Source organism: Tenrec ecaudatus, chromosome X (genome assembly GCF_050624435.1).
Source record: "Tenrec ecaudatus isolate mTenEca1 chromosome X, mTenEca1.hap1, whole genome shotgun sequence".
In the NCBI taxonomy this organism is placed as follows: Eukaryota; Metazoa; Chordata; class Mammalia; order Afrosoricida; family Tenrecidae; genus Tenrec; species Tenrec ecaudatus.
In genome coordinates, this window is record NC_134548.1 from 147,708,265 (window position 1) to 147,732,247 (window position 23,983).

The following is a 23,983-nucleotide window of genomic DNA, read 5'->3' on the forward strand; positions in this document are numbered from 1 at the left end:
CATTCCAAGCTAACATTTCCCTTTTAATTAATTAATTATTTAAAAAATAAATTATTTTATTGGGGGCTCATACAGCTCTTATCACAATACATACATATATTGTGTCAAAGCACATTTGTACATTTGTTGCCATTATCATTTTCAAAACATTTTCTTTCCACTTGAGCCCTTGGTATCAGCTCCTCATTTTATCTCCTACCCCTCCCCCACTCTCTCCTGAACCCTTGATAAGTTCTAGTTTTTTTTTTTCATGTCTTACACTGACCAAAGTCTCTTCACCCACTTTTCTGTGGTCCATCCCCCCAGGGAGGGGGGTGGTTATTGGTAGATCTATCTCCCTTATCTCCCCCACCTTCCCCTTCCCCTCCTGGTATGGCTGCTCTCAATATTGGTCCTGCGGGGTTATCTGTCCTGGATTCCCTGTTTCCAGCCCTTGTCTGTACCCGTGTACATGCTCTGATCAGACATGTCCCTCTCCCTGAGCTGTGGCTTCAGTGCTGTCCTCTGATGTAAATTCTTTTGGGGGGAGGGGCGGCTGTCCACATATTAGGGATTGGGTCCGGCCCCTCAGACCACTCTACTGCTTCCTGGCTTCATGCTGGTAAGTTGCATTCACGTCTTAGAGCACCAGGTTGCAGTCTGGTCCCTCTTTCCCCGTGGAGATATAAACAACAACCTCCCCTTGGGTGGATTAGTTCCCTGTTCTTCTGATACCCATGTCTTTTTTTCCACCCTCCTTTTTAGTTGGCTACCATATGTATCTCTGGATTTGGTCTGGCCTCTGTCACACTGCCTGGACCTCACCCCAGGAATGTCTAGCTTTTCCCCTATTCCCCTTTTGCCTTTTTAAACTTACCTCTGCAGACTCATGTTTTCCTTGTACTTTTGTGTTTGAACACTGCCCTTTGTAAGTTTTGGTGGAAATGTGAATTTTCTTACCACACTGTAAGAAATTTCCTTCTTTTTTCTTGAAGCCTATCCACTTCATAGCTACTGCCAGACGATTGTTCCATCCTATTTCCCCAAAGGAATGGCTTTGTATTCGTGTTTAAACAGGACAGTTCAAACTCAATTTTGAAGTACAATGCTGTCTATGATAGGATTCAATCTAGCCACATGTAGGGAAATCCATTCAATAGTGATGCCGAAATTGAAGAATTCGACCAACGTCTACAACCAGAAATTGATCAAGTATGCAGTCAAGATACAGTGATCGTTATGGGCAATAGAAACGCAACAGTTGGAAACACAGAGAAAGGATGACTATTTAGCAAATATGGACTTGGTGATAGAAGCAAAGCTGGAGATTATGTGAAAGAATTTTGTAAGGCTGATGACGATCATAACCAATTCTTTTTTTCCCCAACATCACAAAAGTTAACTGTGCACATGCTCTTCTCCAGATGGAATACAGGGAAATCCAGTTGTCTTCATCTGTGGAAAGAGAAGATGGAACAGCTAGAACCAGGCCAGGGATTTACCGTGGGACAGACCATCCGTTGCTCCGATATAAATTCAGGTTAAAGCTGAAGATACTTAAAACAAGTCCACGCAAGCCTAAATATGATCTTGAATCCATCGCACAGGAATTTGGAGAACATCTCCAGACCAGATATGATGTTTTGAATACTAATGACAAAAGACCTGATGAGCTTTGGGAGGACATAAAAAAATTAGTTGAAGAAAGCCAATGGTCACTAAAAAGACAGGAAAGAAAGCAAAGATCAAACTGGGTGTCAGATGAGACTCTGAAACTTGCTCTTCATGGTACATTAGCTAAGGCATGTGGAAGAAATGATGAAGTCACAGAGCAGAATAGAACATTTCAAAGGACATCTTGAGAAAACAAAGCCCAATATTACAATGAAATGTGAAAAGATCTAGAGAAAGAAAACTAAAGGGTAACGCAAGCTCAGCATGTGTTAAACTGAAAGGACTCAAGAAAAAAAATCAAGCCTCTGTATTGGAACAAGCAGCCATCTAAGTGAGTAGTCTACTAAGTCCACATGGAAGATCGCCAGCTTATGTGATCCAAAGATGACAATTACAAATTCAAATATGGTGAGGAGATAAGCATCAGAGCTGAAATTATGAATACCCAATTTGTGGAGGGCTGTGGTGCACGGTGGGAGCCACAAATCCATCTGCAGAGCATCTAGTCAGACAGTCACTTACTGGCAGATCTGCTGTAGCCATGGGCAAGATTCTGGAACAGTTTTACCATTAGACAGAGGCCATGGTAATCTTGATCATGCTGGATCGACCAGATGTGACCTAAATGTGTTCGAGGTGCAAGTATCTCTTAATTATTCCATGACTGAAATTTTCCCCCTGGCTCTTTGAATGTTAATGGGCATTGTTTCCATCTTACGCCATATTTGTATTTTTGTCTTTATACTACTATGATTTTATCCTTAACACCTGTGTTAGTCTGACTTGAGAAACAGATTCATAGATACTCACATGTGTATAAGAAAGAGCCTTATATATAAGAGCAATTGAATATTGAGAACTCATCCCAGCCCAGTCCAGGTCAAGTCTAGAGGTCCAGTATTAGCCCATATGCAGGACGATAACAGACCAGTGGGTGGGAAGTCTTGTGGATCCAGTAGCAGTGTAAGCATCTCAGCACTGGCAGGGGTCTCCATGTGGCTTCTTCAGCTCCAGGGCTCCAAAGTGGCTCCATGTGTCTTGTCAGCTGTAATGTCTCCCAGGGAGTCAGCATGTGACCAGGCCTCCACTGAACTATTTATCTCCGTAGCACCTCCAAATGAGATCATCACCTGTGACCTGATTGGCAGGCTAAACTCCACCCCATTCACTCATAAGTCTCAACTTGACAATAGATTACGTAACTACCACACCACTTTAGTGCAATTTTGTTTTTTATTGTTTTCTGTTGAGTCTCCCAGATGTGGAGTATAGGAGGAGTAGATGCATACTGATAATTGTTACAAAGGGTTATAGAGAATACAAAGGTGGGAGGGGTGGGAGGGAGGGAAAGGGGATTTCTGGAGTAAATAATGAAGGCAGGAGGGAGGGAGGGAACACTAGAGTGGATTGTGATTACATAACTCATTTTCAAGGCAATGTAACCCATGGGGGTGGGTGCTCTAAAATGGATGTGGTAATGATTATAGAATTCTCCTTGATATTATTGAACAATTGAACTATTGTGCTGTATGTTATGTAAATTATGTGCTGATAAAACTGTTGGGGGGAAAGAGGCAGTTGTGTGAATAGAACAAGGGAAGATAGCATGGTTTTAAATCATAAAGTGTGTGCATCAGGGTGGTATCCTCTCACCGTACTTACTCTGTGCGCTGAGCAAAGAGAGAAGATGGATTACACGAGGAAGACTGCTATGCCAGGATTACAGTGAGGCATTTTAAGAACCGGCGATACTGCAGCTGACCCAACCTGGCTTGCTGGCAGTGAGGAGGACCAAAAGCCCTGGCTGACGAAGATCAAGGCTTGCTGCCTTCCATATGCATTACAGCTCAATGTCAAGAAGAACAGAATTCTCCCAACCGGACCAACAGGTAATAGCTTAATAAATAGAGAGAAGATGGAAAATAGCAAGGATATTGTCTTGGTTGGGTCCATAATCAATGCTTGTGGAAGTGGCAGTCAAGATATCAAAAGACGAAAAAGATATAAAAAGACGGGTTGCATTAGATAAATCTGCTACCTCTTTCAAGTATTGAAATGCAGGGAGGTTGCTTTGAGGACTAAGTGCCCTGACCCAGTCTATAGTATTTCAGTGGTCTTACTGAAAGTTGGACACCGAATGAGGCAGACAGAAGAAGCATCCATGCATTTTCATAGTGCCCAGTTTGAGAAACACCGCTGTAGACTACTGTCCTGGAGACAAGTTACTTCTTTGTATCTTTGGTGTCTTTCAATCTCTCTCCAATTTTTAAAAATTCTGTTGTTAATTTGCCCCAAGGTGTTTTTTTCAACCTTTTTATTGTGAATTAGGTGTAGGGGCTTAAGTATTTTTTTGCATTCAACAACTTAGACAACTTATCAAAACTCCCAATGGATTTCCGTTCCCCTGCCTGTTTTCCTCATCCCCTCTTGTAGTATATTATTTCCCCCTTCACACAAGGTGACAAAGGTTTACCCTGTAGTTCATTTCCCCCCCTTCCTTCCCATTTCCGACCACCTCTAGTAATCATCAAATATCTATTTCTTTTGGTATGCAAAGCTTTTCTTGATTTTCTTTTATAACAGTGGTCTCAAAACAGTATTTGTCCTTTTGCCTTTGACTAACTTTACTCAATATAATGTTCTCCAAATCCAAGCCCATCACGGGTGCCTTATAATTTCGTCATCATTCTTTAATGACACAGTGTGCACGTATCTACCATCATTTACATATCTGTTCTTCCACAAACGACACTTAGCTTGTTTTCATCTTCTTACTGCTATAAATAGTGCCGCAATGAACATGAGCAGGCATATATCTACCCATGTTACGCTCTTGATTTCTGGGGGTCTATTTCGAACTGCACTATTGCTGGGTCATAGGGTCATTTGAGGACGTACCATGAGACTTTGCACAGTGCCTGTGCTGTTTTAGAGTTCCACCAGTGATTTATATTTGTTCCATTCCCTTCACACCGTTCTCTGGCATTTGTTGTTCCTTTTTATTGTAAAATTTGCTATCAATTATGGGGTGAGGTGGGTAGCTCATCACTGTTTTGATTTGCTTCTCATGGATTGTTAGTGATTTCATTTATTTCATCATGTCTTCTTTGATTCCTCTGCCAATTTTTGAATTGGGCCATTCAACATTTTGCTAGTTGGGGTGATGACACTTTTTATAGGGTTTAGAGATTAGGTCCCTATCCTACACATCAGTGCCAAAATTTGTGGGTTTCCTGTTGGTGAAATCTTCTGGTGCAAATTATTTTATTTTATGAAGTTCTAGTCATCTCTTCTACTGTATGTGTGTTTTCCATTATGTTTTATAGTCTGCTTGTGCCATGTATTGGGATCCCTGAGTTTGTTCCTTTTGTCCATTGAGAATATTTATATTTCTGGGGTTTATATTTAGATCTTTATGGTACCTGGATTCGTTTTCATACAAAGACTAAGGAATGGGTCCTGATTAATTCTTCTGCAACTGGAAATCCAATTTTGCTTTTACCGTTTGTTGAAAATACTATCCCTTCCCCCATTTAATCTGTGTCCATCCTTTGTCAAAAATTGGTTGTATTTAGAGGATAGATTTATTCCTTGGTTCTCTATTGTGTTGCCCTGGTCTATGTTCCCTCTCATTGGACTAGTCCCAGCCTGTTTGAGCTACTGTGACTGTGGAGCAGGCTTTGTGTTCAGGAAGTGAGGGGCCTCCTACTTCCTTCTTTCATGGTGCTCGCCTTATCCTGGGCCTCTTTCTTCTCCATATAAGGTTGGTAATTAATTTTTCCATCTCTAAGGAAGGATGCTGGGATCTGCATTGGAATTGCATCTATTTACAGATCCCTTTTGGCACTATTGACATTTTCATATCATCTTTCTCTTTTGTTCCAGACAAATATAGACCAATAGTTGTATCTTAGGTGGCTACTAACAAGCTTTAGGACCCCCCAGGCATTATTCACCAAGCCCCCTCACTCAGTGCCATGGAATGGGTTCTGACTCATAGTGACCCTATAGGACAGAGCAGAACTCCCCCTATGAGTTTCTGAGACTCATTTTTTTATGGGAGTATCAAGTCTCATCTTTCTCCCGCAGAGAGGCTGGTGATTTCCAAATGATGACCTTGTGGTTAGCAGCCCAATGCATAACCAACTACATCAGCAGGGCTCATATCTACCAAACTTATGTAGAGTTATGTAGAGCATAACTTTATGAATTATCATGACAATTGTCCAAGGTGTCCCACGAGACTATGGAGTAATCGTTCGATCTTAATTCTAGCCCTTCAAGCCCAGAAACTATGAGGTGTTTGGTTATGTGTAAGAAGTATCTGCAGCAACTGTGTTCCCTATGTGCTTTATTATATATGTGAATATGTGAAGCCGCCTTCGTAAGTGCATAGGTTTATGTATCTACATGTATAAATTCATATGAGGGTCTTCCAAAAGTTTGTGGAAAATGAAATTAAAAGATAATGGAAAATTTCAATGAAATTTTCAAAGTCCTTTTTACACATATATGCCTACACACATACACACATGTGTACATGCATACTTTTTGTGTTGTTTCAAAATTATGTCTTAGAAACCATCTTTGTGTGTGTGTTTGTGTACTTTTTAGTGAGTTTAATGCCACCATACTGTGTACACGTCACTCTTATTTTCATCACCCAAAATGACAAGTATCTATTATCTAGGGAGTGAATTTCTCAACATTCTAACCCTGGTAACTACTATCATCTTCTGTGTATTTACCTGTATATGCTATTTGTTAAAACTGAGAAGATATATTTGCATTTTTTATTGAGTTATTATGCTCATCCTATTATCCTCCATGCTTATCCATGCTCCAGGATATTTTCAGAACTCATCTTTTATTATTAATCATTTTATTGGGAACTCTTACAGATACCATAACATCCATATCTTACACCACCCAAAATATCCATTCACTTATAATTCTGTGGTTGGTTCTCCTCAACTGGGGTTATACAGTCATCAGTGCTATCAGCTCCCCTTCTTTCCCTCCATGCTCCCTCTTCCCGCACCCTCAGGAACCATTACACCCTTTACTGTTTCTGAAGGATTGTCTATCTTGGCTTTCATGTAGGGAACAATCTTAATTATACAAATGAACATATGCAAATATAACAAGACTAAGGAGGTGAAACAAAAACCCTAATAGTAAGGGGAGGAAATATTAAAGAACTAGAGGATAGTTATGCGTTTCATCAGTGCTATACTACACCCTAGATTTATCCTTCCTTCCGTGTGGCCCTTCTGAAAGGAACTGTCCAGTTATCCTACAGGTGGGTTTGGGTTCTCCACTACATCCATGCTCCTTCACGTCGATTTGATTGCTTATTTTTGAACTTCTGATACCTATTCCCATCGACACCTCATGATCACACAGGCTGGTGTGCTTTTCCATGTGAGCTTGGTTGGCCTGCTAGATGGCTGCTTGTTTAAATACAAGCCTTTAAGACCCCAGATACTGTATCTTTTAATAGCCAGGCACCGTCAGCTTCCTGTACCACATTTGCTTATGCAACCACTTTGTCTTCAGTGATTGTGTTGAGAAGCTATCATACAATGCTACATTATTGGAATAGACCATTCTTGTATTGAAGTAAGATTTAAGTAGAGGCCCAAAGTCCAGCCACTTCCTTGTTATAGTTACATGCATACATATATATATACATACATGTAAGCAAATACATCTATAGTTATGTATTTACATATACCTATTTATATATCCATATGTTTATGTATATATATATATATTTCTTCTTCTTTCCTCTTTCACTTTTTTCTTTCCTCCTGCCTCACTATCATATTTACCCATTGTTCACCTCTCAGTAATTCCTCTCAGATACAATTTGATTGATCAAACAATGCCAGAAAAGCCACATCATCCTTGCCATCAATTTTAGGGCACTTGCTATTCCCCTGTCCCTGTCATTATTGGCTTAGGGCTCACCTCCCCCACCTCCTTCCCTCCCTTGTTCCCCCCCCCGGAACCTTTGGTCCCATCACTGTCTCCATGGGATTGCCTAACCTTCCTATCTTATATAAATAAACACCAAAAAACAATTAAAGGAAGAAGTGGAGAGAGAGAGAGAGAGAGAGAGAGAGAGAGAGAGAGAGAGAATGAGAATGACTAACCCACACCCTGACTCAGAGTAGATGAATACCATTCTGTTAAATAGCGAGGAGGACATGTTATAATCCATCAGTCTAGTCCTACCAGCTTGTTTTCCACAATGGCTACCAGCAATGGATATGGTTCCAATATCTCTACCTCTCCTCCAACACTTGTTATTTTCTGTTAATTGATGAATTGATTTGTATCTCAGCCTTCCTAGTAGGGGTGAGATGGCATCTCCTTGTGGATTAGATTTACACTTCTCTGATGGTTCATAATGTTGATCATATCTTCCTGTCTGTGGACCATTTCATTTCATGTACTTTTGATAGCTCTGTGATGTTTATAAGTATCCCCTATCCCCCATAATTCCTCCCATCATTTGGGAGACTTGAATGTTGAAATTCTTCATCCCTTTCCTGAACAACCACCTCCATCCTACACCTATAAAATAAAGCTCTTTACGCAGCTTATCCTAGGTAATGCATTTTTTTTTAGTTTTTTTGGGGGTTCTTACAAGCTCTTATCGCAACCCATACATATACCCATTGTGTGAAACACATCTGTACAAATGTTGTCATCATCTTTTTCAAAATAGAAGAAGCACACCAGCCTGTGTGATCATGAGGTGTCGATGGGACCAGGTATCAGGCATCAAAAAGTCAAACAAAGCAAAGCAAACAAACAAACAAAATCATATCAATGGGAATGAGGGGGAGGGTAGATTGGAGACCCAAGCCCATCAGTAGTCAATTGGACACCCCCTGTCAGAAGGGCCACAAGAAAGAGAGGAGACAGTCAAGGTGTGGTATAGCAGTCGACAAAACACACATGCTTCCTCTAGGTATTACATTTTTAAAAGAGAAAGCAAACAAGCCAGTTGCCATGGAGTCAGTTCTGATAGAAATGTCTGTCAGAATACAGATGTGCTTCCAAGGACTTCCAATGGCTGGTGTTCTTTTTGTTTGTTTGTTTTCAGAAGTACTTTGGCAAACCTTTCCTCCAAAGCACCCTGGGTGAATTGGAACCTCCCTCCTCTCAGCATGTTACCTCTTTGCACTTCTCAAGGACTCCAGGTAATGAGAAGAGGACTTCAACTACATATAGGTGAACACATCAAAAGCAAAAGAGTTTTCTATTACTAACCCCAAACCCCATGGAGTTGACTCTGGTTTGCACTGACATTGTAGGACAGAGTAGAACTGCCCCTGTGGATTTTCCAAAACAGTAAATCTTTGTGGAAGTAGACGCTTCATTTTTCTCCCACGAACTGCTGAGCTTTTTCTTAGCTGTTGTACACTGAACCCTCTGTGCCACTGGACTATCACTGTTGGAACTTACAAAAGATGGGCTAAAATGAGATTCAGGGTGCTAGCACAGCACAGATGCAGACGTTTGAAGAAGAGGATAAGGTTGTAGCCTCCCCATCCCTGGGAAGATGTCTTGACAGTAAAGCAGAAAGACATCACTGTCATGTGTGAGAAGCCAGATGAAATATCTGGTGCAATTATTTTAAACTCTATTCATTAGCTCCCAGTTGATTCTGCTCACAGCGCCCCTATAGGGCAAGGTGGAACTGCCCCCATGGAGTTTCCGAGACAGTAACTCTTTACAGGACTAGAAAGTCCCATCTTTCTCCCGTAGATGGGCTGGTGCTATCGAACTGCTGACCTTATGGCTAGTGACTCAACGCATAACTACTAGGCCATCATGGCTAATTTTCCTTAAAGAATCCTGAAAACAAAACAAACAACCACCACAAAAACCTTAAAATGATGGCTGCGAGGAGCAGGCAGCAGATCAAACCTAATTCTGAATGTCATACCAATATCTCCTATTACAGAAATCATGGAGAATATTTTCTCTTTCTTTGGGGAAGGAAAGAGTCAGAGGAACCAGCAGTTGGACCCTGACAGGCGTTTAATTCGGGGGGATTGTTTGTGGTTTGTGTAAAACAACAGAGTGTTAACTCGGAGGAAGCTCAATGGAGTGGGCATCTGGGTCACAAACCAAGCACTAAACCCACTGCTCTTTGGTGGATTCCCCCTCCTGGTGGCCCGAGAGGACAAGGGAGAACTGCTGCACAGGGTGGTCGAAGCTGGAAATCTCGACAGATCCCTGATGCCTTATCATTCTCTTACAGAGCAGGTGGTGGGTGGAAATTGCCGTGTACTTTCTAAACACTTACCTTGGTACACCACAATGTTCTCTTTGCCATTTATATTGTTACCCTGAGCACAGTTTGAGAAGGAAAAAAGGAAGAGAAGCGCCTCTTGATAACTTAGAAAGCCACAGCTTCGAGGCCTGTACTAAAGAGAAGTAGCCTGAGATGATGTCTTGTTCAGATTGAAAAACAGTGGCGGTGCGGGCCGAGGATATTGGTCTATGCCAAAGCAAACTATTTCGGATCAATTTGGTGGGCTTTGGAGATCATAAAGGCCTTCCATTACTGTTTGATAGCATCAGGCAAAGATGTTCAGGGACTTCTGGAAAGGAGGTGCATGAGATGTTACAACTTTGAAAAGCCTCGGGGTCTTTTTAGTGGCTCTTGTCCCCCCACTGGGCAATGTAATGGCAGCGTGGGAATTAGGGAAAAGTAAATCCGATAAGGATAACTATTACTCTCAAAGTGTTAACAGTAATGGTGTGTCTCTCATGAATTTCATTTGTTATCTTTTGGTAAAGGTCTGTGGGCCTGGTCTTCCGTGCTTATAAGCAGTAGAAAGTCATTTTCCCATGCATTCAGCATGCAGAGAAAAATGGCACAGCAAGGTGGCCAATCTCAGTCTAAAGTATTCAATGATAGGGCTTCATACAAAATTGAATCTTTACTTCCAGCTAAGCTTCTGTGACTATATTTACAAAAATAATATATATAAATCAGTGTTTGCTGTATGAAAAGGGTTTGGATGCGGCCTCCGAGGATTCGAGATCATCTGAGATGCAACTTGTACATGAAAATGCTGGAACTGGAGGGCCATTTCCATGGTTTATGACACCAGTGAACAGGTGGGAGAAAGCCGCTATATCAATGGTAGGAGGCAGTAAGGTCACAAGGACAGGGCGCTTTGGGATAATTCAAGTCTGGGTTTTAATCCGAGGGGTGCCACTAGCTGATGGCCTCTGTACTCCCTCATCTAATATCATTAACAAATTGCTACCGACCTGCTTTCCAGGCTTATATTGAGGAATACATGAATTGATATTTCCAAAAGATCTGGCCTTTATAATAAGTTGCTACTGAAATATCAGTTTGTGCTCATTCACACATTCATTGAACAAATATCGACTGGATACTTTCTGTACGTGGCCATCACTTGGCTAGGGACTGGGACTACAGAGGCATAAAAAAGTGATGTAGTGCTCTCCCCCAAGGAGACCGCAAATGAGACAAGGAAACCCAGAGATAGACAAGCTATGGCATAAAACAAAAATCCCACAGTAGAGGCTACTAGGAAAGAAAAGAAGAAGGGCAAGAGATGCTTCCAGGAGGAAGTAATGAAAACGTGTGGTTCACACTGGGGAGCTCATCAAGGGGATGGGAAGAAGAAAGGCATTTCCCCAAATGGAATAAAGGCCAGAGGTGAAACCTAACATAGTGTGTGCAGAGGACGATGATTATTTGTGCATGGCCAAAGCAAAGTGTATAAAGGAGGGATTTGCTGGAATGGAAATGTGGGCAGAAAAATCTTTTTCTCTGCTCTCCTTCTCTTACACGTTCCTTTGAACAGCTTTATTGGCACTTCATCCACACGTCATACAATTCAGTAATTCAGAAGAGTTGTACAATTGTCACCATATTCAATCCTAGAACATTTTCTTCTTCCTTGTACTCATTGTTATTCATGTAATTATTTGTTTTAATTGTGGAAAAAACTCACACAACAGAACATTCTCCAATTCAACTTCTGCATTCAGCGCCATTTGATTGTACTCTTCAGGTGGTTTAACCATGATTGATATCCTTTTCCAAATTATTCCACCACCATTAACATAAATTCAGTGCACCTTGAAGACCAAGTCTTCCTCTTTCCCATACTTTTTACAGGAATATAAAGCCCCATCTTTCTCCTGAGGAACGGTAGTGGTTGCTATGAGTGGGTATTGATTTGATGGCAGTGAATCTTCCCTTACTCGAAAATCCAGGTAGCCAGAGAAGCAGAAAGCTAGCCTTTTCAAGGTTGTTTAAGGTATATCTGGAAAACAGAAAAGTGCCCTGGTATCCCAGTGGTTAAAACACTCAAGTGTTGACTGGAAAATCCATGGTCCGAACTCCCTAGCTGTTCCATGGGAAAAAGACTTGGCAGTCTGCTTCCATCATGATTCTCAAACCTTTTAAATAATTTAATCGTTTTCTTGGGAGGTTCATACAGCTCTTATCACAATCCATACATACCTCCATTGTGTCAAGCACATTTGTACATTTGTTGCCATCAGCATTTTCAAAATTTTATTTCTACTTGAGCCCTTGGTATCAACTCCTCATTTTCCTCCACCCCCACATTTCCCCCTCATGAACCCTAGGTAATTTATAAATTGATATTATTTTTTCATGTCTTACACTGACAGATGTCTCCCATCACCCACTTTTCTGTTGTCTGTCCCCCAGGGAGGGGGGTTATAGGTAGATCACGGTGATCGGTTCCCTCTTTCTACCCCACCTTTCCCTTCCTCTCCTGGTATTGCTACTCTCATTACTTTTCCTGAGGAGTTTATCCGCCCTGGATTCCCTGTGTTTCCAGTTCTCATCTGTACCTTTGTATATGCTCTCGTATAACCAGATTTCTAGGGTATGTATGGAAGAATTGGAGTCATGAAAGTGGCGGAAGAGGGGGGGGGGAGCATTAAAGAACTAGAGGAAAGTTGTATATTTCATTGGTGCTATACTGTACCCTGACTGGCTTATCTCTTCCTTGTGACCCTTCTGTAAAGCTATGTCCGGTTGCCTACAGATGGGCTTTGGGTCTCCACTCCACACTTCCACTCATTCAGAATAAGATTTTTTTTTGTTCTTTGTTACCTGATACCTGAGCCTATTGACACCTCATGAAAATTAGCGCAAGCAGGTGTCATCCACCCTTTGTACAACAGAACAAAACACTGCCCAGCCTCGCCACATACTCACAATTGTTGTGTTCAAGTGCATGGTTGAAGTCACTATGTCAATCCATCTTGCTTAGAGTCTTCCTCTTTTTCGCTTCGCTCTACTTTACCAAGTGTGGTGTCTTTTTCTAGGGACTGGTCTCTCTTGACAACAGGTCCAAAATATGTGAGATAAAGTCTCATCATTCATTCTTGCCCTAAGGAGCATTGTGGCTCTACTTCTTTCAAGACAAATTTGTTTGTTCTTTTGGCAGTCCGTGGTACTTTCAGTATTCTTCCCTGGAATCATAATTCAAATGCATCTACCATTCGTTGGTATTACTATAAATATGGAATGTCCAACTTCCAAATGCAGATGAGGTGATTGAAAATACCATGGCTTTCCTTGATTTTCAACACTTTAAAGAGGTTTGTGCAGCAGACACAATGAAATGCATCATTGGATCTCTTGAATGCTGCTTCCATGAACATTGACTGTGGATCCAAGCAAGATGAAATCCTCGATCATTTTAATATTTTCTCCGTTTATCATGATGTTATTACCTACTGGTCCAGTTATGAGGGTTTCTGTTTTTTCCCCAAAAAAATTGTTATCATATTGAAGGCTGCAATCCTTGATCTTCATCAGCAAATGCCTCAGTTCCTCACTTTCAGCAAAAAGGGCTGTGTCATCTGCATATTTCAGGTTGTTAATAAGCCCTCCTATAATCCAAATGCCTCCTCTTTCTTCATACAGTGCAAATTTTCTGTTGCTCAGCATACAGATTGAATAAGTATGGTGAGAGGATACAACTTTGGCACCCACCCTTCCTGATTTTAAACTAGGCAGTATTCCTTTGTTCTGTTTGCACAATAGCACTTTGATCCACATACAGTTTCTGAATAAACACAATTCAGTGTTCTAGAGTTCCCATTCTTCTCAACTCTCTCCATAATTTGTCTCTTGGTCCAATTGTGAGGATATGTGTTTCTTCACATTGAGTTGCAATTCATACTCAAGGTTGTAAACTTTTGCTTCCCACCCCCCACCCCCAAGTATAATATCCTTGATGTGATCCCACAACTCATCAGGTCTCCTGTAATTAGTGTTCAATGCAGAAAATATGTTCTTGAGATGGTATCTAAATTTAGGTGGAATATATTTGAGGCTGTATTTTAGCCCTTGAGGACATGTTTACATTTTCTTCAGCTTCAGGCTGAACTTACATCTGAGCAATTGATGGTCTGTTCCACAGTTGGCCCCTGCCCTCATTTTGGTTGATGATATTGAGCTTCCCCATTATCGGTTCCCATAGGTGTAGTCAATTTGATTTCTATGTATTCCATCTGGAGATGTCCATGTGTACAGTTGCCATTAGTGTTGTTATAAAGAGGTATTTGCGAGAAGTTGTTGGTCTTGAAAATTCTATCATGTGATCTCCATTTTTTTCTATCACCAAGACCATATTTTCAACTCCTTGTCCCTCCTCTTTGTTTCCAACATTTGCATTCCAATCGTCAAGCCAAACATCTTGATTGCCTATTTGATATCAAGCATTATCAAGCAGATAATAGTCTTGTTTTTCAGACATTTTATCTGTATAGATATTGAAATGTACATATATGTATGACTAATCATCTAGAGAAAAAGTAGATTACAGAACATTGAGTTTTAAATTTTAACTTCACAAATTATATTGGGAAGCATTAGACTCCATTAAGTCTACACAGTATATTCATTTATAATGTTTTTTAAATTCAATTAAACTTAAGAATGTTAAAAATATGACTTACAAATTCATTGACTAAATAAATATAGTTATCATACAAGAGTTCAAAAAGAAAGAAAATATTTTGAAACTGATGGTGGCAGCAATTGTACAATTATGCTTGATCTAATTGAATTATGGATTGTTATAATATCTGTAAGAGCTCCCAATAAAATAATTCATTAAAATACTGTGGCATGAGTCAAGCACAGAAAAGCAAAATGAAAATAAAGGAATTAAAACATGTCCCTAGAAAAATTGTACACAGATATTCATACGCACACCATCCATAACAGTAAAAAAGTAAAAACAGCCAAAATGTCTATCGCGTGATGAATGGATAAACAAAATGCTATGTGTATACAGCGAAATAATATTGTCATAAAAAGCAGAGCAATAGAGATCTATTGTATAATGTCAAGGGTAGGCAAATCTAAAGAAACAAATCTGATTGATGTTTACCTGGTCTGGTAAGAGGGAGCGATGGGAAGGGACTGCAGGGCTGGAGGTGGAGAAAATAGGTGGTAGGTAATTAATGATTCGGAGTTCTCCTTTGAGGGTGATGAAAATGTTCTAGACTGAGATAGTGGCACTGCTGGCACAACGCAGCAAATATGCCGAAAATCACTCAATTGTACATGTCAAAGGGTGAACCATGTTGTAGACATACAATACATATTTGTTTGTGAACTTAGATGGGCCTCGATTCTCTGTGGTTTGGCAATTATTATTTAATCATTCTTCCGTGATGGAAGCTGACACAATATAAACACTTCCATGAGGCAAGATGCTATGAATAGCCAATCAACTGACATGTAGTTTTAGGAGGGGGGTGGCCTGCTTCTAATATGATGAAGCCCAATTGTTTTTGTTTTATTTTATCAGAGAATGTCAAGTTCTTTGGATTTGATCCGGTTTGCTTGCCATATTGCTGACAACTCCTGAGTGTGGTTGCAACCTGCCATCTTACCTGCTGACCTTAGATTCTTTTGCTCCTGCAGCCCCGCCATCTGACATGCCAAAATTGAGTTCATCAGCCTCTGAAACTCAATGAGTTAGGAGAAGTCTCCAACATGACATCCGACCCATGGGCTTGGAACTTGCCTTAGAATTTTGTGAGCCATGTTTTTGGAGAGCAATCTCTTGATATATTGACATAGATATGCTTCACTGGGTTTGGTTCTTCAGAGAACCCAGTCTACCACATGTATGATGTCTCAACAATGCTGGAAAAATTCACTGACATATTATGTGTTTACAGTGGACTATATTGGTATTCTGTCCATAGGTGAACAAATGGTTTGCCTTGGACAACTAACTTAAAGATTGGCAATTCAAATCCACCCAGTAGAGCCACAGAAAAAAAGGCCCGGAGATCTGCTCCCATATAGATACAGTCAAGAAAACCCCACGGGACAGCCATTCTCTGTAACTCAAGGAACTGCCGGGGTTAGAATCAGCGGAATAGCAATGGGATTGGTTTGGCTTTGAAATCTTGAATATATGGTGTTTATTTTGCTCCTAGAAAACTTCATGACTGCTGCCTACCCCACACGGTGGCATAACTAATTAGATAATAGAATCGGAAAGGCTAGTTGTTGTTATTTTAGAAGTTTATAAAAAAAGCAATAGGTGAGTTTATAAAATTTTAGGAATTGTAAAAAAAACACCCAATAATAATCCATCTGCATTATGTTCAGATGATGTACAAAATAATTTCCTCAGTTTTGACCAGAACCAAACCCATGGTCCTGAGTCAATTCTGACTCCTAGAGATCCTATAGGATGGAGCAGAACTTCCTCACACAGTTTCCAGGGCTATGACCTTTAGAGAAGTAGACTACCTCATCTTTCTCTCATGGAGTCACTGGTGAGTCTGAACCACTGACTTTTCAGTTAGCAGCTAAGTATGTAACCACTGAGCCACTACGGTGCCTTTGTCATCAAAGGGCTTGATGTCCTTCATATTCCTGCATGCTAGCTTACCCCAACTGCCCTCTGCACAGTTGATGACTATGCTCAAATCTGTTGCAATACCCAATTAAGACCCCTTCAATCAAGTGTTAATGCCACTTCCCCCAACCCTCTCTGAAATAATTAAAGGGTTCAAATTTCTTTTAATTGAGACATTTTCTAAATGAATATAAATAATCAGGGGGTGCCTACTTAATGCTTGATGAGAAACTAAAACCAAACCCAAACAGTGCTGTCAATTCAGGCCCATGGCAACTGTTCCATAGGGCTTGGGCTGGGTTGGGTTTTGGCTGTCTTTACAGAACCAGATCTCTAGGCTTTTTAATGTGGGCTTGAACAGATACTCATTAGGTTTAGTAGGCGATCATAAATCATTTGTACAACCCAGGGACCTAATACAGTGGTTCTCAACCTGTGGGTCGTGACTCCTTTGGGGGTCGAATGACCCTTTCACAGGGGTCGCCCGATTCATAACAGTAGCAAAATGACAGTGATGAAGTAGCAACGAAAATAATGTTATGACTGAGGGGGTCACCACAACATGAGGAACTGTATTAAAGGGCTGTGGCATTAGGAAGGTTGAGAACCACTGTCCTAATTGGAAACTAGGAGTCTAGATGATCTACTGCAGGCAAGCGTTCTGGGTGGAGGTGGGGTGTAGGGAAGAATCTCAAAAAGTTAGATTTCAGCAAAGTATTCCCAGAACAGGTTAAGACTGAGAGCACATGGATAGGGGAAATGAAATGAGAAAAGTTCATCTGTGGTCCTTTTTAATGTCAAATCCAGTACGTTCACTATTTAATAAAATGTTGTCCTTTGTATGTTCAAAAGTCTATTGATATTATATAGGACACGACGTAGCAGTACACTGATATTTTACCAACTGATGAATTCTAAGAAGTAAATAATAACAGGAAAGGAAATAAGCAAAAGGCAATTTTGTTTTGTTTTAACTGCATTTATTAGGCTAGGTGCTATAGAGAAGCAAAACCAGTGATAGATAGGTAGATATAAATTTATATCAAGTAAATGACTTCCCCATTTGTAGAAGCAGGTAAGTCCAGTGTGGTTCCAAGCCCATGAGTCATATGTTAAGCTAAGGTTTCTCCTGACTTGTTTCAGGGGCTGATATACCCACTATTGGAAGGAACACCACAGACTGGTGGCTACAAAGACGGATAAATTCAAGATCGGCACATAAGATCGCAGGTCAGATGGAAGACAGCTAATTGCTCCCAGAATCAACAGGTAATAAGGCAGACCATTGGCACAAATCCAAAGAACCAGGGGTCAACAAGCCAGGTACTGGATCCTGACCCAGCAAAAAGGCAAGCAAGACTTCCACAGCAAATATATACATACACATATATACAAATGTATATATGCATATATATATATATATATCACACACCCAAGGGAACTACCTTTTATTTGCATCATGGCTACAACCTGAGCAAGGGGCTTGCACTCTACCCCAATCTGCTTACAATTGCTTGAGTGCTCACACCAGAGTTCATTACCTTATGTTAGGTCACTTCATGTGGATCACTAGTCTTCAACTGGCAAACCAGTGAGAATCCTGGTCCAGTCAAGGTGACACAAAACCCAACTATCACACTTGGGAAGGCCTTTGTTTTATGAATTAATGTTATCTTATATTTTGGTTTGCGTGAAGGTGTAGAAAAGAAATTATTTTCCATTCAATACTTTATATGCATTTTGTTTCATGACGTTGGTTGTAAAAACCATGCCTTCCTCCTTCAAATCACGTTTTGATGTATGAGCTCTCTGCTGGCCCTGCCACCTGTTCTGAATCAGATGTATTTACACAACTCAACAGCAAAATTCTAACTCTAGTTAAGCCGTTTTTGGAAGGGGGGGTAGATTCTACCTTATTCTATTCCTAAAAGCCCTGCCATCTTTCTAGGCAGAATGCAACAAAATTATTTTCAGAGCCAACTTTTCAGAGAAGCACTGAATTCAGTTAAGACTTGTTTTGCAGAGGCAAGACTCATTCATTCTGTAAGCCTGTGTGTCAGGACTAGCTAATCCACTACCATTATGCTACAATAGTCCTAGGAAAAACCCACTCGCAGTGAAATCCATTCAGACTAATAGCTACCCTACATAGAGTTTCTAAGGCTAGAAACCTTTGACAGAAGTAGACAGTCTCATCTTTCTTCCATGCACTGGCTGGGTGGTTTGAACCAACACTGATCCAACAGTGCTCAAAACCTCCTTCATCACATGACAAGAAAAGTTTAATTGCTTGGTATGTCCTATAGATTGAAATCTGCAGCTGCAGCTGCCCGCTATATCAAGATGAATTCAGTGTAAGGACCATTGTGAAAAAAGAAAGGGGATGGGGAGGAAGGAGGTAAGAAAGAAGGAAAGAGGAATATTGAACCTGTCGCTGCAGCCACACCCACAGGTATGAAAATCTTGCACTCCTTGCAAAATACGTTTTGATCACATATTAAAAATACAGCTTTTATGTAGATCTGGCATCTAACACTTACATAAAATATGTGTTAATTGACTGTTTCTGTTATCGGTAAGTATGATCATCGTAGTTAAGTTTTTGAGAAGTTGAGTTAAAGGTGGATTTTGACTGTGCAGGGGGTCAGTGGCCTTGACCTTGGAGCTGCTCAAGGATCTTAAGAACTACTGCCATGCTCTCTAGGAACTCTCAAAATTAGGTCTTTCTAAGGCTCTTTTGAGCAAGAAGATAGGGAGAAGGGAAGGCAAAGAGCCTCTGTGAGAAAGTCATTCTCTGATGTGTCACAGTAGATCAAAGCAGTTATTTGGAAGCATCAGAGCTGCTCAAGAAAAGAGACATAACCGCAAGATTATTCCATTGCCCAACAGCTATTTCTTGGGGCTGCATATTAACAGCCACATGCCAGGTACTATCTTGCACAGAAAAAAGGTCTCCCAGAGGCAAGGGTTTGGGGAACAATGAGAAGGGGAAAGGACACAAAACCTCCAGGAAAGAGGGGACAGGGGACTCAGCTATACCTTTGTAATGTCATCTTGCAGCAAGGTGGCGAGTCCGAGAATTCTGCAGGCAGCAGCAAACTGGATTCCTCACATCGACAGGGTTTTATCTTCGGCATAGCAAGCAGATTTGCTGAGTCAAATTACCTGATGGCAGTGAGGTTTGTTGTTGTGCTTTGTGTGTGGCCAGCAGATGTTGGGTACCATTTTGCAAGGTTTGAAAAGCAGACAGGCTCTAAGTTCCTAAAAATCAGCTCATCGGGTTTTTTTTTTTAATCACCTATGTACAAATTAGAGCTTGATTCTAGCAAGCTTTGAGGGAGTGAGGGCCAGAGAACCTCACCTGCAACAACTTGGGGCCAATCCCCAGAGGGAATCTCGGATTCATTTCTACAAGGAGTTTCCGTTTGGAGAAAACGGAATGAAAAGTTAAAGGGGGGTTGCTCACCGACTTTGTTGAAATCCCCTTGTTTAAGATGGACTCAATGGGTGAAGCTAGTGGAATCAATGTTTTCCTCACCTTTTGTGGTTGGATCTGTCTCTCCCACCAGACTGCGGGTTCCTTGAGGGTGGTTTACTTTTATTATGCTTTCTGATCATTTCCTCAGTATACACAGAATGCATAGTAGGAGCTCTGTAGATGATTCTGCCCTTTAGTGGATCACCAGAAAAGAAGCTGGACAATGGGACAGGAGTTTGACAACGATGGTCTTATATCAGGGCCTCGCCACCTTGACTGTCACCAGAAGAGCTTCAAAGCAGAGATGTCGGGCCTTATCTCTGGAGAAGTCTGACTTCATTTGTATGGGGGAGGAATGTTTGTTGCTAGCATTCCAAAATCTAAAACCAAACCCATAGCCATGGAAGTTGATTCTAATCCATGACAACCCTGTGTGTTACAGAATCTTACTGATCCATCGGGTTTTCTTGGTTATAATCTTGGCTTCTGTGGAGCTGCTGCATGGGTTTGAATGGCCAACCTTTCGATTAGTAGTGGAACACAAGCCATTTGTACCTCCCAGGTTTTTAAACTAGTCTGAGTACTTCCAATGATTATAATTTGCTGCCAAGACTGAGATCCACTGCTGTGCACTGATACTTGAGGATTCAAGCTGCTGTGTCACTGGGGGACACATATGTTAGCAAAACATCTTCACTTAAAATATTGCGTCCTCACTCCCCACCCAAACCTCACTGTCATGGCATTTATTCTGCTTCTGACTCATAGTCACCCAGCCCAAGAAGTCCCACATTTGGGAGGATTCCCGCTGAGAAATCTGCCCGTGGAACAAGCACGGGATTCTGATGCAATGCATCAGAAGACTACACCTTCAGAAACAGCACCATGGCATCCCGGCCTTCATCCTCAGAAGGTATTGGCTTAGCTTTGAGAAAAGAAAGCAAGTAAATGACTTGGGGTTCTTCTTAAAATACACTGTCGTTTCCTTCCTAAAGCCACCAAACCCAGGCGGGGTGTCCATTTCATTGGTTGTTGGTTTTAAATGCCAAATGTTCACCTTAGCTCAAGCCCAATTTGAAATGCAGGTTGAAAGAACCCCGTGTTTCTTCTGTCATGCCACTGCTTCTACCAAGGCCATCAGCTCACATACCTTTTGATCCAATGGGTGTTGTCATGAACACAATTGTTGCCTTTCTACCCAGCAGCCTTGCACGGAAGGGCAAGATGGAGAGAGTGAAGAAGAAACTGACCCCACGGCAGTGGCTAGATTAGATTAATAAAATCAAAGCTCTGATTTGATTTGTGTCAAAAGCACTTGAACATCTTTGGCCTAATTTTACCCTTAAAAATCCCCTTATGAAGCAAGGAGGGGCAAGTGCCATTCTCCTCATGATTGACCTTATCTCTGAGAGCAGCCGCCAAGCAGCTATTGATGGGACTTGAAGGGCACGTGAAGACCCCACTGTCAATAGACTTCTTCCATCCTTAGTGCTTCAAATGCCATTAAGTGTTTGTTTATTGGGGCTGATTTGTTCTTCCCATGGCTCTTTTTGCAGATACTGCCACGCTAGCCTCTAGCAGTGTGTTACATAGCACTGGCTCTTCTAAGCAGACGACTGCTTTGTTAGGTAAGTTGGGAAGAGAGCAATGGGAAGGGGAAGGGAGACAGCAGTCGGTGTGAGATTTGAAAATTATTAACAGTCTGTAATCAGGGGGCCAGGAGAGTTATGAGGGGAGGAGGGAGGGAAAAAAAGAGGAGCTGATTTCAAGGGCTCTATGGAAAGTAAATGTCTAGAAAAGAACAATGCAATATATATATATATATGAAAATGTCAGATACAATTGATATATGATTTGTAAAAAGAGTTGTAAGATCCAGTAATAAAATGATTTTTTTAAAAAACACAAACCAAAAGAGCCTTACTCAAAGGGGCAAGAGCCTCCAAAGAAGTGACTATCGGAGGAGGATGGTATAGACCAGCTTCATCTGTTTTCCACGTTGCTTGTTTCCATGTCGCTGCTTTCCAAGTGATAAATGAGTGGTTCAAGGACTTTCCCCTTTTTCTTCAAGCTGTGTTCAGGGACACACTCCTCATTAGGAAAACAAATATGAAGGATAGGGAGGAAAGAAATTGACTTAGAAAGAAGATATCATCTACATACATCATCTGTTTTCTAAAGGTTGACCTTGGAGAATCTAGTCTGGATGACTTTGAATTACATCCTTAGCCTAAGAAGGAGATCTTCTTTATTTTCCTCCTACGAAAAGGAAATGTTTGCTTTCCCCATTCTTTTCCTCTTATCACAGTAGTTTGCACATTCTTTGAAAAAAACAAAAAAGAGTGGTCGTCAGAATCTGAACTTATTGACATCTGATAGTGTTTGGGGAGGGCTAAACAGAACAAGCATTGACTCAGAGCCAGAGCTCAGGTAGGCCCTAGGGTCTGGAAAAAGCCTAAGTGCGTGTGCCTCACAGAGGACACTACATTATGGGACATGATCCCATAATGTTATAATGATATGAATTCACATAACTCTTTAAAAGCAAACGAGGAGGCAATGCATGTTCTTCATGTAGGTCAAAGTCAAGCTCAGAAGCCGAGTTCTGACTGGGAAGTCCAAGTCAGAAGAGAATGGAGCTAACAGCCATGCTGTGACCACAGAGAGAAAGATTACCAAGCTATTTGAAGAGAGGTAGACAAGTAGTCATGTTAGCTCACTGTAGCTCTGAGTGACTAGTACTTTGAACCTGGGACAGAAACACAGGCGCTGAGGAGTTGGGTTAAAAGGAAGAGTAGGAAGCCCCAACTTAAGGTTTATCCAAAGGGCAGCTGGTTCCAGTCTTGCCGTGAGTTTACAGTACGAGTCCTAGGCAATTCAGGCATCTGCCGAGTGGCAGGGCTAACCCAAATGAATTCTTCTGAAATGGGATGTGAAACTACTTACTGCAGTGCTCTGCTGTCATTTATAAGTAACAGTATAGACATATTCACAACTTCGTTAGGCTCAGATTAATATGCCCTGCACAGAATTGGCCTTTAATGTGTGGGTGTCAGGGGGAAAGAATTGAAAGGTGCCGGTCTAGAGCAGTGTTTCTCAAACTTTAATGGGCTTACAAATACTTAAGGGTCTTGTTAAGTTTCAGATTCAGACTCACTGAGTCTTGGGTAAAGCTTGAGGTTGTGCATTTCAAATAAGCTCCCAGCTGGTGTTGTTGCGACTGGTCTCTAGATTACATTGTGAGTATTACAATCATGAGAGGACCTTGCCAGCTCTGAAGTTCTGAGTTTTTAAAAACGTACATCTGTGATAGTTATAGCCACCCCCCCCAAAAAAATTGCAAAACAAACTCACTGCCATCGAGTTGATACCGACTCATAGCAACCCTGTAAGACTGTATAGAACTGACCCTGCAAGTGTCCAAGACTGTAACTATGGGAGCAGACCGCCCTGTGTTTCTCCTACAGAACGACTGTTTCAAACCGCTGACCTTATGGATAGCAGCCCACCACACAGCCACTGAGTCACCATTGTCAGTGGTATATATAGTTCTTGCCTGAAACAATTTTTGTTGGTATGTATTTTTAGCCTTTTTTTGTGAAGTAGCTGAATGTTTACAAAATGTTTTACATTCAATAGTTCATATACATTTTGTTTTAACTCAAGCATGGCAATCCCTTCAATGTGAACATCTCTTATCCCACTCCATCCTTGTGTTTCTTGTTTCCACTCCTCTTTCCTAACCCTGTGAAATTTGTCCTTGGGTAAATGCCGCCCTTTTGATATTAAATGGTTGATGATTCTAACAGGGGTTGGGCTAAGTGCAATTACAGATCCTAGGGGTGCTTAAGGGATTTAGCCTCAGGGATCCTACCTGTCCCTATTGTACCAGTAAGCCTGGTACATTTTA